At 38.9% G+C, this 18312-nt stretch overlaps 1 protein-coding gene across 5 annotated transcripts in view; it reads right to left on the bottom strand.

Moving 5' to 3' along the window:
• LOC128745358 (protein gone early) overlaps window positions 1-18312 on the bottom strand; it is a 337621-nt gene that overhangs the window by 182497 nt on the left and 136812 nt on the right. Inside the window, exons 1-2 of one of the 5 annotated variants that reach the window (XM_053842407.1) lie at window positions 18140-18224; window positions 16502-16969 (exon numbers count right to left, since the gene is read on the bottom strand). The gene's annotated coding sequence lies outside the window, so the exon portion shown is untranslated. The other 4 variants (XM_053842412.1, XM_053842408.1, XM_053842411.1 and 1 more) reach the window with 4 other exon arrangements.

The following is an 18312-nucleotide window of genomic DNA, read 5'->3' as shown; positions in this document are numbered from 1 at the left end:
AACACTGTCACTTGTTTTGGCTTACTTCCCAAGCACAGATATCAAATTGGTATAGGTTTAGATCATCGTAAAGAATCTTCCAACCAATCACGAAGCGAGAATTCTGGTAAAACATAGGTTCATTATTTTCAATTTTTCAATAGTTCAACATCGAGAAACCATACTTTTCTTCATTTGGGTCAATTCTTAGAAGATTTTCCGATCGATTGGTGTAAGAATATTGAAAATCGATAGGAAAACCGCTGAGCTATTAGCGCTCAAAACCTTTCATTTTTCGTGACGCTTGCATTTTTTGATTTTTTGGAATGACACCCTATCTCAAAACATGCCGTAAGACGTAGTCCTACGTCAATAAAATAAATTTTATTTTACATTAGATCCAAGTATGTACCTCCTATTATGTAGGCTCGCGCTGTATCAAGAACTTGCCCCCATTGATGTCGTCGGCACCTTGAGTTTTGTAAGGGGGAATAGTAGGTACATTTTCAATTTTTAAAAACCGAAATATTTTTTATTATTTCGAAAGATTAGCATTTTAACCATATGTGTCTGAAGTCGTTTGGGTAAATTCCAAAAATTGACAAAGTTACAGCTATTTGTAACGCGCATGTCTGGAGCAATTACACAGCGAATAAAAACTTCAACGCCGTTTTTCTCGAAAGCAGGTTTTGAAAGTCGGTACCATAAATATCTCAAGAACGGCTCAATGACGATTCGTTGATTCGTTTTTTGTTTTAAAACTAACAAAATTATCTAGTGTTTGACCCATCCCTTTTTCGACATTATAAATTTTGTATTTTTTAGAAATATTTACAGTCCATTTTTTAGACTAAAAACCTTACTTTTATATTTGAATGTTCGCTATTTTGTTATGCGTTCGAATTAAAAAAAAAAGGATGGGTCAAACACGAGATAATTTAATATACTTTCATGTCGTTTCGGATCAATTTCGGATAAGCCCCCCAGCGCCAATCCATGGTACCGCAATTCATGTTTTTTTTAAATGGCTATCTTCAAGAAGCCGTAGGCGGAAGGGGAAGAGGTGCCCATGTGAAAACAAAATTGTAAATATTAGTATAAAATGCAATGTTTCGAATGCAAAAAACCCGATTTAATCCACCTAGTGGTGAAAGGAACCTTTGTTATACGGTCTTACTTGCTATTTGAGATAGGAATCGACACATCTTCGGAACATAATTCATCTATTGGTTATCGTTGCGTAGTGCGTTGATTTGCATAAAAATTTTGAAAATTGAATAAGTTTACAAAATTTGAACAAAATAGGAACACTTTTAAATTTTGATAGATCCTTTGTTCATGAAATTGCCGAGTAAGGATAAGTTGTTATTAATCTGAGTAAGTGCAAATAAAAGTAAGTTGTAAGTGGAAATCTTATCCTTTAGCATACACGTTGTCTAGTAAAGGTCTAGTTTATAGGTTTTTGAACTATGCATAGTTTCCTGTAATGCCATTCTATTTGACTCACATCAATAGAGTTTTCTTGAATAATTTTCATCAATTTTTATTAACTCACGCTGTTGTATTTTATACAACACGTGTAGGTTTTTCAACGCCATATTGTTATAAAGTTACAAATCGTTGTTTAACTAACGTATATTCTTCAACAAACTTATTGTGAGCAAAATATCATACTTATTTAATGCATTAATAATTTAAATGGTTGGGAAAATTTATGCAGCAAAACTATCAGCAAATGTAAAATGTTTAAAATGTATCCGTCTGCTGGTAGTCGAGTAATGCGGAGTCAAAATTAGGGTATTTTTATAATCAAAGTTCCACAGATCCTAAACAAGCAAACATAGAGGTATAGTGTTTTCAGCAAGGTTGTGTATTTTTACTATTTGTACAATTTTGTAGTGCATGAAAAAGTCATACAACAATTACAAAAAGAGCAAAAATAGAAAAACTGATTTTGCAAATTCATATACAATAAATAAGATATTTCTATCTTCGCTGCAGAAATAGAAGGTTACTGTCTTTAGCAAAATTTCTTGTAATAATATGCTCTATAACTTTGCAGAACACATCAATGTGTTATATTGACACTGAAGAAAAATAATTTTTTTATTTCACTTTTAGGGGGATTAATCAAAATTTAAATTCCACCAGACGATAGAGCTTTCAATTTCAAGAAACTCTTCCAAAGGTTCGATAAACCTAAAACCAAGTTTTCCCAGTCAAAACTCTAGTGCACACGTTTTCTTTGGTTTGGGGCTATTGTGCGCGCGAGTAACTGTGTTACAAAAGTTGGCGCGAGTGTTCGAGGGGTAATATCTTTTAACTGGTAAAACCAATTCTTATGCAATTTTGCATATATATTCGTAGTGTCAAAAGCTCTCGTTTCATATTAAAATAATTCAAATTAGGTAAATTATCTTGGTTAAAATCATTATTAATTATTGTTATTTTGGTGTGATGTATACGGTTGCTCATAACTTTCAAATTAAACGTCCAATCAAAAAATCATTCAATAGTGATCTATTAGGATATATTATCTTTCAAATGAGACTGATAGCGCATAAATCGGTTTGGCCATCTTTAAGAAACAGGCGATAATTATTACCTTGTCAAAACAGGTTTTTTAAGCATAACTTTTAAACTACTTGTTTGTTTTCAATTAAAAATTCCTGAACAATTTAGTTTTAATAAGGGCTTTCATTTGATACTAAGATCGTTGAAATCGGTCATGTAGTTCCGAAGAAATCCGTGTCACGTATTTTTCACATTTTTGCTTATAACTTTTAAACGAAACGTCGTATCACGAAACAACTCAATAGTGATCTACTAGACAATAACACCTTTCAAACAAAAGTAATAGCGAACCATTCGGTTCAGCCATCTCTGAGAAACAGGCGATAGAAAAAATCATTACATACATACACACACACACACACACACACACACAGACATTGCTCAAATCGTCGAACCCTATCGATTGGAATATGTGACTTGGCCCTCCGGGCCTCGGATCAATTTCGTGTTTTTCGACCAATTTTTAAACCTTTGTTATAGTATAACAAAGGTAAAAATGTGGTGTAAAAGGTACTATGTCCCCTTAAGAACGAAGAAAATGTCTTTTATGTACAAAACAAGAAGAAAGGGTTCCAAATGAGAGCCCTGAGGGACTCCGTTAAATTTAATTATCAGTTAAATGGGATCATATTGAAATGATTTAAACATGATCCACTTTTTGCCATTGGCGAATTTCAATGGACCATGCCCAAGCACATCGCGGGAACCAATGATGCGGTTGTTTCTCAACGGAAATCCATTCTGTTTTCACACTATTCAACTAAAAATTACTGAAACACTAGACTAGCACAAGATACAAACGATGCTTCTGGGGGTGGCGAAAACTGGAGCTCAGAGAAATGGCGAAAATTGGGTCTTGAGGGTCGAAAACTGGTGCTTTCACAAATTTTACATTTACAACGACTTTGACTTTGATATATTTGGGCTTGAGTTTTGCGCTGAAAACGAAGCAAAAATGTTTCTGCTTAGTGTAGGCTAAACAATTCTCCTCGGTTTGCTTGTTTGCTGTCTGAAAAAGCGGCGATTTCTGTTGTCGTTACCCTATTTGGGTCATTGTTGGGTCTTTTTGAATCATTTTTAGATCACTTTCGGATCATTTTTGAATAATTTTACGGTTATTTTCGAAACATATTTGGATCATTTTTGGTTTTACCAGTGTTTTTGAATAATTTTTTGCTTATCGTTGCGATTATTTTTATATCATTTTCTGATCTTTTTTTTTGACAATTGTTGTTTAGTTTCGAAGCATTTTTGGATTTTTTCAATTATTTTCGGACCGCTTTACGATTATGTTTGGATCATTTTTGAATCATTTTTGGTTTTATTTGCTTTTTTGGTTTTCACGAGTATATTTGAATAATTTTTGGGTAATTTGTGGATTCTATGAATATTTTTAGGCAATTTTAGGATCTCGATACGAGTGCTATTTTTGGATCATTTTCTAATTATTTATAGAACATTTTTGGGTTATTTTTTAGGTTTTTTGTGTAGGTAACGGTTATCTTTCCAATAGAGGGAACGGAACGGTAGAGGAAAGTAGTGAAACCAAAAGTCCTTATAGTGTCCAGCAAAGTGACACAAGACGTATATGGGGAAGTTCGGAAATTTAGATAAGGAAGGGTCATCGTTGCTTTTTACCAAGCTGGGCACGGTCCGCGGATTGGAACCAAGCTATGATCGAAATTCGAACCGTTTTTCAAAGTTTGCTAGATTGTACTATCAAAAGGTGTTTCAAGGAATTGTCACTTCTGAAACTCTCAGTAATATTTAAGATGGAGGACGGGATTTCCGGAACCTTTAACATATATGATCTCCTTAGTGCAGTATTCAGTCATCAGTAATTCAACGATTTTTAATCTGTTGAATATATTAACCGAATGAATCAATATTTACCGTATTACTTTTCAAATCTTTAGCATTCAAGTGGATTTTTGGGTCATTAACAATGGGACGCGGCTATGATTTTCGTAGAAAAATCAGCTTCTCGTGAGAGTTATTTTTATTAGTAATAGAATTAAATATAAAAAAATCTTATTTTCTTCTGTATTTTATATTAATCGAACTTTAGAAAGAAAAAATAAAAACATTTTTTTATAGCATTTACATCCTAGTTTTCTGCGCCTAGTTCAGAGTTCGAAGAAATTTTTGCCAAAGATCTTGGGGTAATGCCTAACCGTACATCTCGATGGTAGCTTTTCGGCTTCGGTGACCCGCGACCAGTGGTATACATTCAAAAACTGTAACCTCGGAAAGTTTGTGGCCATTTCGTCCGTCACTTCCAGTGCACTGTTTATCAACGTCAACTGTTGGAGGCCTCCAATGGGCGGTAAGTGGCTTGCTGACACTTGCATGCGGCACAAAATAAGCGTATGCAGATTGCAGAGCCCAGCCAAAACATCCAACAGAGCAGTCGTGTTGCAGTGGTGGATCTCCAGGATTCTAAGCTTCGAGGAACGAACGTGGATATTGCTAGTTGCTGGTACATCCAGGAGGCACGCGATTTTTAAATAGTGAACATTTGGAAAGAAATGTTCCAAGGAAATGTCGAAAGGCATATCGCCGAATGTTTCGATTTCGAGCATTTCAACACTGGGCAAAACAACGTGTTCTGTGGTCGATGAGGATGGATCCAATCTCCGATAGTCCAAAGTAAGAACCTGTAGCACAAAAGAGTTGAATGACGAAAAGTTTAAAATCAAATGTTTTAAATGATTTACCTTAAGATACGTTAGGCTAGCCAAGGATCGTATTGATGAGGTGTTTGGCCGGATCCGTAATTTGGTCAACAGTGGACAGAACCTGCATAGTTGTTCCAAGTTCACGTGGGTGAAACGCACATCAACAGCTGTAAGCTTGGTTGGTTCTGTACATTCTCCGAAGATATCAGTATGTTCAGGTAAACAACGCCCCACTTGCAGATGCTCCAGTGGCAATGTTTGAATAATCCTCGGAAGATTATAAAGGTAGCTCAAGGCTCGAAGCTTACGCAGATTCGGAGCTAGACGAATGACGTTAAACCTTTTCGGTACTTTAAAACCTATAACTATTTCCGTCAAACTCTCTAGGATCGGTAATTTAGGAAAAGATCCTATCCGAAATGTTCGAGCTTCTTCACACATCAATTCGAGCTTCTCAACACGTAAACATGTGGAAAGTAGTTTTATCAGAAAGTCCACTGTATTGCAGCACACAAATTCTTCCAAGGATGAGCTTGGTTTCTTAAACGATGTCAGTATTTTTTCGTTATCCTCGGTCTCGATGAAATCAGGCGTATGATCTATGACGACATTGCGGTAGGAACGTAACAGTGGCTTTGGTAAGTCATCCAATTCTATTGGCCATCTCAGCTTTATACGGCCCAAATAGCAGTAATCGAAAGCGACGTCATTCCACTGTCGACATACCAAGGAAAGCACTCTCCTGTCGGTCAGGCTTGGTGCAAAACCAAAGATATGCCACAGCATTTCGTAGGGTAGATCGTTGATATGGGTTTTGCGAGAATCCATAACGCCAACCGTTAAAAATTATTACTATAATTTAACTTTTTCCGACTTTCAACTGACGGGAACAACTGCCGAAAATTCAACGATTAACAAAACGGTTACGTTTTACTAACACTTACAACTGGATCAATACACAGATCACTTTATAGTAGAACGGCCAACGGTTTTCTACCGCATTGACAGGTAAAACCAATTACCTGGCAAAATTGTGTTACCTGCGGTACTATCCATACATTTAGACTGGAGTGCATATACATAGAGTAACGACATGCTGTCAAAATTGAAATGACATTTATCTGTCAGTGTCATACCAAACGAGTTTTTGTAAGCGTCATTCAGGATTGGTTTTCAATTGTTGCAAATGTTCGCAAATTGAATTCAGATCTGGGATTCTTCTTGAACTCTTCTAGATTCTTGTAGGATTCTACACAGACTATTTTAAGACTTTTTTCTGGATTCTTCCTAAGCTAATATTGAACTTACCTTTGACACATTTACGACTTTTTCTGGGCTCTCTTAGAACCCTTCCTATACTTTTTAGACGTTGCTTGGGTCCTTCTTGAACTCTTAGTAATCTTCTTGGACAATTTAGACTCCTTTGATAGACCTACTCAGCCAAGTAAAATGTATGGAACATTTGTATAACTAGTTATTACCTATAAATTTTCTGAATAAAGCTAGACTGTATCTTTTGTTTTTATAATGCTATAGGCTACTACTCCATTGGTAACGAAATGAGCATTCACTTGGCAACCAACGGGGCACCAGCATTGTAGCACCGTAAATACAAAAGATTTTATTATTTTATTCAGTAACATCGTAGAACATAGCTAGTTCTGCAGTTCCAGTAGAGCTCAAATTAAGAGTTTGTAGAATTTCTTGTCACAGAGCAATGCCAGAAAACGTCTGCCACCCGCAAAATTGTCCACATATTCAACGCTGGCTGATGGCTTTTATTGTTCATTCTCCTTCTATGTTTATCATGACAAGTCGCAGTGGTCAAATCTTCCAACAAAAAAAAATCATGACAAGCTCCCTTCGAAATGTCGAAGAAGGTTTCCCATTGATGTCCTTTTGGTTTGTACATAAAATTTAGCCCAAAATGTGACATAATTTTCTTCCATACAAAGAACTTCGTCGTTGAATTTGTTTTTCCAGTAACTGTTAGTGTGCTGCGGAAGATAGATTGCGTTCACTGAAACGCAAATCAAAGCCGACATGAAATGTCGTAAACCAGTTGTCACACCTCGAGGCCACCTGGGAAGTGAACAGGACGAGTTATTCACATAGTCACGAGAGCAAAAGTGCACGAGTAGGTGACACATCACTGATAGTTATCAGTAAGATACTGGAAACTATTGATAATTACCAGCAAGGATGTTTAATGATAGTTCCCATCCCTATTCAAATGAATGGCTCTTCAAAAAGAACCACGGTTCTTCAAACATACCCGAAGGTGACTCGAAACCTGGCTCGTGAATTAACCGAATTTAGCGACGGACAAACAAACCGCGAACCATGAACCGCTCATTTGAATTGGTTCGCAGAAGCAAATGAACGATTCAGAGTCGCTCACACAAAAAAAAATCGCTTTGCCCGCCTCTACCATGCAGCTGATTGTCCTTCGATCAAACTGCAGGCTATCGGCGCTTATAGTTCAAACCAACAGGTAACAGCTAACGAAATCCAATTTTGGCGGTTTGTGGGAGGCAGTTGTTAAGTCCGTCAATTATTGACAGAAGGCGGTATTACCAATGTTACATGAAAAGACAGGTGCAGCATGGTAGATCTCGTAGACCCTTCCTGGACTCTTCTTGAACTTTTTCGGACTATTCTTGGATTCTTGAAGGACTCATCTAAGACTCCGCTTGGACTCTTTTCACATTTTTCTCGAACTCGCCTTCAACTCTTTTTGGGCTCGTTTTAGACTCTTCTAGAACTCGTCCTAGACTGTTGTTAGATTCTTTTTATATTCTTTTTTTTTAATGTTCCCGATGACTTATTGGACTTTTATGGAACTTTTTTCGGGCTTTTCCTAGATTCTTCCTAAACTCTTTATAAGCTCTTTCTCGATTCCCCTAGGGCTCTTCCTGGACCGTTTCTATACTTTTACTAAACTTTCCTCGAACTCTTGCATTTTTCTTGGATTCTTCTTAGACTCTTCCTATGCTATTCTAAAGATTCTTCTAAAAAGATTTACTATTCTTGGACATTTCTTGATTTTTTTTTATATTCTTGGATTTTTCCCGAACTCTCCCTGGATTTTAGATGAACATGTGTTCTTCTTAGGATCCGCCAGGATGAATCCTCTAAGAACAGTTATCATCCAAGACATTTTTTAAACCTTTTTTTGACCTCTTTTTGTGTTGATTGAAACTAAAGCAAACTTTTGTGGTGTTTTGGTAGATATTTGAAAAGCCAAGAGTAACTGTTTCCAGGATCTTTGTTTAGTTAAGTGGAGGAGCATCTGCTGTAGATCTCCAAACTTTCCATCTTCCCTGGCGAACAGTTGTTTGTTACTTTTGCGTCGTTGATGGTTAGCGGGTGGTTGTCATTGAAAAGGTAACCCTTCTCGGTATCCCTTGATGCTTTCGCTACCTTTGCCAAGTGTTCTTTTGGACGTGTTTCCAGATTTCTTCTCGTCTGGCCGATGTAATCCTTTTCCTTTCACGAATCCCTGATTTTCTATGTCTTCAGGATTCAGGTATCAGGTTTTTAGTGGATCCTCACTTGCTTTTGAGCTGGTTGTTTCGACTGGTGATAGACGACGTCGTTTCCGTATTTCTTTATTTTTCCACGGAGAGGACGTGTTATGTCTTCGTCGTATTCTACTGCCACTTTCATTAGTTTTGGTGTTATTGAGTTTTCGTATTCTTTTCTTGGACATAAAAGCAAAACCGTGGGCTTAAAAGTCTTTGTAAGCCTTGACCCTTCTTTATCGACAGACTTCTCAGCCGGCTGTTAGAGTACAGGACAGTTACGGGGCTAGTGCACCTATCCTACTAACTCTATCTAGCATCACGAATCTAGAAGCACGATTTCTTGGACATAATGACTTATTTTATTTTTTAGCCATCTTGAAATCTGCGACTAAGAACAGACTTTTCCGTGGAACTCATTTTTCTCTACCGTGCAAGCTGTAATTCAGCATTCGTTATAGCAAAGGGACTTCATTAAACATAGCAGACTTGCCGTCATTTAGAGTGGTACCCAAAATACTATATCCGTAAGTGGGATTGATGGGCCCGTGTATCTGATAGTTATCAATTTGTAACTGAGCTCCACATAAGTGTTTTTAGTCGTTTTACGCCGTTTCATCGGTCATCTGGGTAAACCGCGTGATATTCACAGTGTAACAAATAAGCTTCTCCGAATTTTTGAGATATTAAAAGTTAATGATTTGCGTTCGGATAGCGAAATCAAATGCTGAGTCATCCCACTACGGATCCCCATTTCGGCGGTTTGAGGCAAGCAGCCGTCAAGTCTGTCAAAACCTCAGAGAAGTCAGTATAACCAACCGAGATCGTCTCTTTTTACACGTCGTGCTTTTACATGCAAACCAATATGAGGTGTACGGCGCATTATACCGGTGGCGTTGATTTTGCATTATTTTCAGCGATTCAAATAAACTTAAAAGGGTTTTTACAATGCGGCACGCAGTATGGTACAGTTTTTAGACATGCCTTAAGACATGCGCACCCTCGGAATCTTCGACTTTTCTTGAACTCTTCCCATGTTCTGTTTAAAATCTCTTTGTTCTCTTCCTATACTTTGCCTTAGACTCTACATGGACTCTTTCTGGGATTCTATAACACTAGCCCGAATACCACTAGCCCGAAGACCCCAAGCCCGAAAGCAACTAGCACGAATGTAACATATGCCCGAATGTAACACGATCCCGAATGTAGCACTAGTCCGAATGCAACTGTAGGAGCCCCGTTACCGCAAGGTTGCAGAATCTACTTTGATGAGCGAAACTGAGTAGAATCAAAACCGTTCTATTTAAGGATGATATTATTCTCAGGTCACTCATAACTGATCCTTCGTGCTGAGTTTTATATTATCCTAATGATACTTCTTATAGATTTAATATACTGGTAAGAGGAGCTATTGAGAACGCACCAACCAAGGACCATAACCTCATGAGACCTTGCCAGAGTTATACAATTAGATACAATTGATACAATTAGATGTGATCATTTTATCGAATACCAATATATCTATACCTATAAAGAAGGATTTCTGTCTGTCTGTCTGTCTGTCTGTCTGTCTGTCTGTCTGTCTGTCTGTCCGTATGTTCCTTATAGAATCGAAAACTACTGAACCAATCGGCATGAAAATATGCATGTAGAGGTATTTTGGGGCCAGGAAAGGTTTTAGTGATGGTTAGAAACCCCTCCCCCCACTAAGAGGGGGGGTTCCCATACAAATGAAACACAAATTTCTGCATAACTCGACAACTAATCAAGCAAATAGAACAAAATTTGGCATGTGGGTGTTTTCGGTGACAAGAATTTATTCTATGGTAAATTGAGACCCCTCCCCTCTTTATTAGGGGAATTATAACTCCTCTCCTCTTTAAAAGGGGGGGCTTCCATACAAATTTCCTCATAACTCGAGAACTAACCAAGCAAATGGAACCAAATTTGGCATGTGAAGGTTTTTGAGGGCAAGAATATTTTCTATAGTGAATTAGGACCCCTCCTCACTTTAAGAGGGGGGGGGGGCTCCTGTACCAAAGAAACACAATTTGCCTCATAACTCGAGAAGTAATTAAGCAAATGGAACCAAATTTGGCATGTGGGTGTTTTTGGAGACAAAAATTATTTCTGTGATGAATTGGGACCCCTCCCCGTTTTAGGAGGGGGGGATCCTATACACATGATATACAAATATCCTCATAACTGAAGAACTAATCAAGCAAATGGAACAAAATTTGGCACGTGAAAGTTTTCGAGGGCATGAATATTTTCTATGGTGAATAAGGACCCCTCCCCACTTTAAGAGGGGGGGCTCCTATACAAACGAAATACAAATTTCCTCATAACTCGAGAACTAATCAAGCAAATGGAACCAAATTTGACACGTGGGTGTTTTTGTAGACAAAATTTTTTTCTATGATGACCTGGGACCCCTCCTCACTTTAGGAGGGGGGGGGGCTCCTATACAAATGAAATACAAATTTCCTCATAACTCGAGAACTAATCAAGCAAATGGAACCAAATTTGGCATGTGAAGGTTTTCGAGGGCAAGAATATTTTCTATAGTAAATTAGGACCCCTCCCCACTTTAAGAGGGGGGGCTCCTGTACCAAAGAAACACAATTTGCCTCATAACTCGAGAAGTAATTAAGCAAATGGAACCAAATTTGGCATGTGGGTGTTTTTGGAGACAAAAATTTTTTCTGTGATGAATTGGGACCCCTCCCCGTTTTAGGAGGGGGGGATCCTATACACATGATATACAAATATCCTCATAACTGAAGAACTAATCAAGCAAATGGAACCAAATTTGGCACGTGAAAGTTTTTGAGGGCATGAATATTTTTTATGGTGAATAAGGACCCCTCCTCACTTTAAGAGAGGGGGCTCCTATACAAACGAAATACAAATTTCCTCATAACTCGAGAACTAATCAAGCAAATGGAACCAAATTTGACACGTGGGTGTTTTTGTAGACAAAATTTTTTTCTATGATGACCTGGGACCCCTCCTCACTTTAGGAGGGGGGGGGGGCTCCTATACAAATGAAATACAAATTTCCTCATAACTCGAGAGCTAATCAAGCAAATGAAACCAAATTTGGCATGTGAAAGTTTTCGATGGGAAGAATATTTTCTATAGTGAATTAGAACCCCTCCCAACTTTAAGAGGGGGGGCTCCTAGACAAACGAAATACAAATTTCCTCATAACTCGAGAACTAATCAAGCAAATGGAACCAAATTTGGCACGTGGGTGTTTTTGGAGACAAAAATTTTTTCTATGATGAATTGGGACCCCTACCCACTTTAAAAGGGGGGGCTCCTATACAAATGAAATTCAAATTTCCTCATAACTCGAGAACTAATCAAGCAAATAGAACCAAATTTGGCATGCGGAGGTTTCTGGAGGCAAAAATATTTTCTATGGTGAATTAGGACCCCTTCCAACTTTAAGAGGGGGTGCTTCTACACAAATAAAATACAAATTTCGTCATAATTCGAGAACTAATCAAGCAAATGGAACCATATTTGGCATGTGGGTGTTTTTGGAGGCAACCATTTTTTCTATGATGAATTAGGACCCCTTACCTTCTTAAGAGGGGGGGCTCTCATACAAACGAAATACAAATTTCCTCATAACTCTAGAACTAATCAAGCAAATGGAACCAAATATATCATGTGGGTGTTTTTGTAGGCAAGAATATTTTCTATGGTATATTTTCTATGGATTTCCCCACTTTAAGAGGGGGGGGGGGGCTCCTATACAAATGAAAAACAAATTTCCTCATAACTCGAGAACTGATCAAGCAAATGGAACCAAATTTGACATGTAAGTGGGTTTGGACGCAAGATTTTTTTTCTATGGTGAATTGAGACCCCTCTCTTCTTTAGAAAGCGAGTTATGGCCCATCTCCCCTTTAAGAGGGTGGGCTTCCATACAAATGAAATGCAAATTTCCTCTTATCTCGAGAACTAATCAATCAAATGGAACCAAATTTGGCATGTGGGAGTTTTAGATGGCAGAAATTTTTTCTATGGTGAATTACGACCCCTTCCCCTTTTAAGAGGGGAGCTCCCATACAAATGAAATTCAAATTTCCTTATCACTTGAGAACTAATCAAGAAAATGGAACCAAATTTGGCATGTGGGAGATTTTGGAGTCTTGAATTTATTTTACGATAGTTAGAGACCTCTCACCCCTGTGGTAGGGGGATATGGACTCTCATACAAATAAAACAGAAATTTTTGCGAAACTCAAAAACTAATCAAACTCAAGAAATTCGAGACTCTTCCATACAACATTAGTCAATACAAGACCACAAAAACTATCTATAGTAATACTAGATCAATCAGGACGAGACGGTCGCGAGTGTTGCCGGTGACCCGCCGTCGGAAGCGCCGCCCACTGGGGGGCTTGCAAAACTCGAGATTGTGACAAAGGTCATCCGAGATTCATGATTTATGTACAACACTGGTTAATTTGTGGCAATACGAAGTTTGTCGGGTCAGCTAGTATATAGTTAATAAATACGAAACGATTCTTTTAGATGAATCAAATATTCGCAGCCCGGCGTAGTTCAATCATCTAGGAAAAATTATTATCTATGATCGCAGATTGTATTTTTTCTACATTTTGCCATTAAGTCAAAATATATACTTTTTTATAAAAATATGTCTGATTTCGTGAATGTTACTATTAGAAGCGTAATTATAAACTTTGACCGGCTGGCTGCGAAGTCTGTTGTATAAAATCAGAAGCTTAAGTTTTGAAACGGAGTGTAGCATCCAGGCTTTGCTTTCGGATCAGTGTTGCGAAGCCCACACTCGTGTGGTCTAATTTCTTCATACACGCGTGCTTATTTTAACAAAAACGCCTGCATAAGCATCCCTTTTGGACTCTCGCTTTTATTTATTCATGCACTACAACGAGTTTTTGCGACTGTGTTTTTAGCTAACAGCTCCAGTCGTCGCTCTCGTTCGTCGTTGAAGCCCAAACTGGTGATATCGATTACTCGCGAGGGTTCGCACTCCCGCCCGTGGCTAGAATCGAAAGCGAAGATGATAAAGAAAAGAAAAAGTAATAATAAGTTTTTTGACTCGCGAATAAGCTAAATGCAGAAAGACGGTATGAGACTGTGCGTCCGCGAGTGAGTGGGTAGCAGAATGTCTGCACAAAGCAAGTAGTAATTTAACTGCTGTTATTGTTATGTAAACTTTATTTGAAAACTAGCCCCGCTCTAGCATAACCTATTAATACTGAAACAAAAGACTGCCGCTTATTTAGTTTGAAAGCCGCAAAAAGCGGCTTTGCCGCTTTATATTTTCCAAAAGTTAATTCGATGCGAGGACTAGGAAAAACTAAGTAGAGGTCAGTAGGCCTAGGAAAACGAATAGACCTACACAGATGTGATTTTTGCGGGGGGGCTGCCCTCCTCAAGGGCCGGCGCTTCCGACGGCGGGTCACCGGGGAACAGTCGCCGTTGCCTACGGCCGGCTCGCCCTGAATCATCTAGAAAACGTATGTTACTAACCTGGTAAAAAGGTCCCATATCTTATGATAAGCATAACTCAGATCTCGTTTAACCAAAATCAAAAATTCAAAAATTGCTGAGCCCGAAAATCGGTTAACTTTAGTCAAGTGATTGAAATCTTAAGGTTTAATAACGACAAAGCAGAAATAATTCGTCACGATATTGAATTGATATCAAATTAATTTTATAAAAAAAGCAAAGCCTTGGGCTTATACGGCGTTTAGACATTACCCTTCATTATCGACAGACTTCGCAGCCGGCTGTTAGAATAGAGGAAAATTACGGGCCCAGTGCAACGATTCTACAGACCCTATATAGCAAGCTTAAATGACGGTACTTAAATGACTTTATGCCTACTTCCCAAATGCCTCTGGAGTGTGGAGAGCAAGCAGAGATAAATCGAATATTCATTCCTAGATCAGAACAAAAGTCAGCGCATTCGTTTCGGCTTAAACTGTTGCAGAATTTTGCGTAATTCACTATCCACCTTCCAAGTCAGCTCCGCCTTCTGCCACGCAGCCAATTATGCATCACTTTCCCCCCTCCCCTTTGTCAACTTCCCTGCGCTGATTCTTTTACGTCAAGGAACACTTGGGTCCAGTTTGTGGGAGAACGATCAATGCATTCTGGAGTTATGCCGTTCCGCCCGCTTCTTAGGAACTACCCCTCTTTTGTCAACCCCTAATTGCTGATTCCTTTATGTCAAGTAGCATCGAACATGTGTGTCAAGTTTCATGGAGAACCGTCCAGGTGTTTCTTGTTACGGCATCCCCCTTTATGTCAAGGAACATGTGTGCCAAATTTGGTAAAGAACGGTCAAAGCGTTATGGAGTTATGGTGGAACATAAACTCACTTTTGCATAAATAGATAGATGATGGAAAGTCGCCATTTTGTGCTGGTACAAGTAGTTGGATGAGCTAGATGTAACGCGTTTTATGTTGGTGGTTTCTGCACTTTCCATTTACCAGATTACCAGTAGCATGCCTAAGAAAGGAAGTTTTGTTCTAAAGTGAAGTGTATGTTCTTGAGCGGGCTGCAAGAATGGTTTTTAATTCTCCTTTTTTGACTATGCTGAAAATGTCGACGCATCGCCACCATTTTTTTCGGGAGTAGCTGGTTTCGTTCCAAAAAAAAAAACGCCCGGGTAGTTTCGCGGTACAATGCTGGTCTAACAAGCCAGTCGCCGTATGTGGGAATCTCGATTTGGCGGTGCTGCTAAAGCCAGTAGGATCGTAGCAGTAGAGCAGTTAATAACCCAAGGCTTTGCTTATGCTTTTTTGGTTTTGTTCCAGATTACTTTCAAGATTAGCCATAACCAGTTATCACAAGAACGGTGAGGGGGAATTGCCCATTGGTGCACCTTTCCACTGTTTGTATTGTTTTCCCCTGAATGTAAAGTAGCTTACCTCTATACATGTTCATGTCAGCTACAAGTATCCGCCTACCTTTTTCCTCCATGCGTTATTCCCATGTTTTTCCAAAAGAAAAATCTTTCAAGATTATTGTCGATTCTTTTACAGCGACGCTCGGGAATAAGGCCGCAACGTCGAAAGAGACATTTATGTCGTCTTCTATTAGTTCTTCCGATTACTATTTTAGGCGCGTTATGCTTGCGATTTTCTCGGACATCGGAGTTCAACGAAAAGTCTTTTGGAATTTTCTGCAAAAATAGGTGACAACAAATTTAAGTCAAATTTTTGCGTCTCCTCTCTCTCGTCGAAGTATTCCACACCACATTAACTGTAGTACACTTATGCAATCGTTTGGTCACTTGATTCTTGTTCATGTCAAAGAGGTTTCCCACAGAGGCACCTCTGCTTTGTTTATAGAAGTAGCGACATATAGAATTTCCTCCATACAAAGGGTTATTAGCCTCAAGTAACTTTTTTATTGCAATCTTTTAGAAAAATCGAGAATTCATTTGCCGCAACTTAAGCTTTTTTTGCTTGTTATGACTTCAAAAAGTAGTGTTTTGTCAAATAATAGATAAATTCTTACACTTCTGAGGAAAACTCTTCTACTTTATACGCAGGTTATGGATTTTTGGATGATCCTCTATTCTTAGGAGACTGAGAGTCTGAAATCTGAAGATCTCTTCCGGCGTCTACGATTTACAATCTTGGGCAGTTTGAAATACAAGACCCCACGTGTTTAGAACGATATGCTTAGAATACGATAACTTAACCGAACAAAAAAAAACAATTCCTTACCTTATTTCACTCTTCCAGCAAATTAGATCCGATTCTGGTTGGGCAATTTTCATTCAATTACACGTTTCCATTCAAACTACTATTCGTCCATCATTATTCGTATACGAACATTTCTGCTGGTTCAACTTCACATGTTTAACCGACACCAGAAAACTTCTTACACGGAACGTACGTATTTACTTTCGACCGGCCAGTGCAGCGCCCCCCGGTCGGTCGAACACCGGTCCCGCTTATAAGCTGCCGGGAAATTTTTTCTTTATTTCAAACGAATCACTTATTTCTTATGAATTGCAGAAAAGTAACTTCGCTGTTCTGCGGGCTCTTCTTCGAACTGATTTTTCTCTCGTTTCACTGCTCTTTGCCTGCTGCCGGAACCAAACAATCTTGTGTCCAAGTCAATATTCTGCTCGGTCCATTATCCGTTCAAGAACTGGTACTGTTTCTTACGGATGAACAAAGCTGTTAAAGCTGGCCAGAAAGATCAACACAAATCAATCGATTTAGTCGAATTTGAATAATCAAATGTTTGTCCAGTATCACGACGGCCTCAAACCCGGACAGTGAGGTCCGCAGCGATCCGTAGCAAAATGTCTAGGTTGTGACAACCTGCCAACAACCACAGCAACCGGGGTTGCTTGCGATTGCAAAACCAACCAACACTCACGAGGTGAAACCTCGTGGCTTCACCACGTTCCGTCTTTAAACGAAGTAACCGGGTTGTGGGGCTTGCAGTAGGTACATACCTATGTGGTTATGCTTTAACTTTAACTCTACACCAGCCCGGCCCGAGATGGGATGGATGGTAGGTAAAAAGTACATAAGAAGCGCGCAAAGAGCAATGATTAAGTGGAATTGCGGGAAAGTTGCCCGGCCGGCTTTTGCGGGCCGGTCCCAGACCGGTTTTTAAGGAGTTTCTACAACAGACAGCAAGACCAATTTCGCTTGCGAATGTTCAAGGTTTGAGGGAGAAAAAATCTGCACGCCAATCATACAACAATCCGTCAGCCAATGAGAGTGTCTGAACGGAGCTGCAGTACGGAGTACTGACTGAAGAAGTAATTAAACCGGTGGAGTATGGGAATGTTCCACGAAAAAAATCTAATAAGATTTTAAAATATATGAGAAAGTAACCTCAACATTTTTCGATTTAACCAAAAAATTTCTCACGCTCGTTGAAATCACTTTCCTGCCACAGGACGATGCCTAACCATCACACAAAAAGGATTCTTCGGTTTTTACCGTTTTCACAAGCAGCACTAACGAAAAAATCCACTCCTGTCCGGTGACAGTGTTTACCGTTATCTTTCACTCGACGATCGCAGCAAGCGCAGATCAATTTTCTTCTCACTTGAATTAATTTGAAATGAAAAAAATTACCACCAAAATATCCTAGCAGGCCAATCGTAAAATTTTAAGAAATTTAACCATTAAGAACCGATCTTGGAATCCACTTGAATTGTAAAATGATCAAACCGACGAGTGGCAGCAAAATTAACTGGAACAAACAGCATTCAGAACTTTTTTATCGTCGGTCGCTGGGCTGGATGTATGCGTCTTTATGCTGGTGCAGGGCACCAGCTATTTTGCTTGCTTGTTTAGCTATATTGCAGCAGCAGCAGCAAAGCAACAATTACTCACACTATATAGCTGATCGCTGATACACACCGAAAAACAAACGCCACTAAAGAGCTACCGGTTTTACGCGTCCGAACGAAAGCACGGTCCAACTGGAACTGACTGAAACATTTCCGCCGTTCGTTTCGTCTGCTAAACGCGCGCAAGCAACGAGTGGTGAATGCGATGTATGCGAT

The sequence above is a fragment of the Sabethes cyaneus genome, chromosome 1, assembly GCF_943734655.1.
Source record: "Sabethes cyaneus chromosome 1, idSabCyanKW18_F2, whole genome shotgun sequence".
NCBI lineage: Eukaryota > Metazoa > Arthropoda > Insecta > Diptera > Culicidae > Sabethes > Sabethes cyaneus.
Note: the sequence above shows the minus strand (reverse complement) of the source record. Positions and strands in the feature narration are given on the sequence as shown.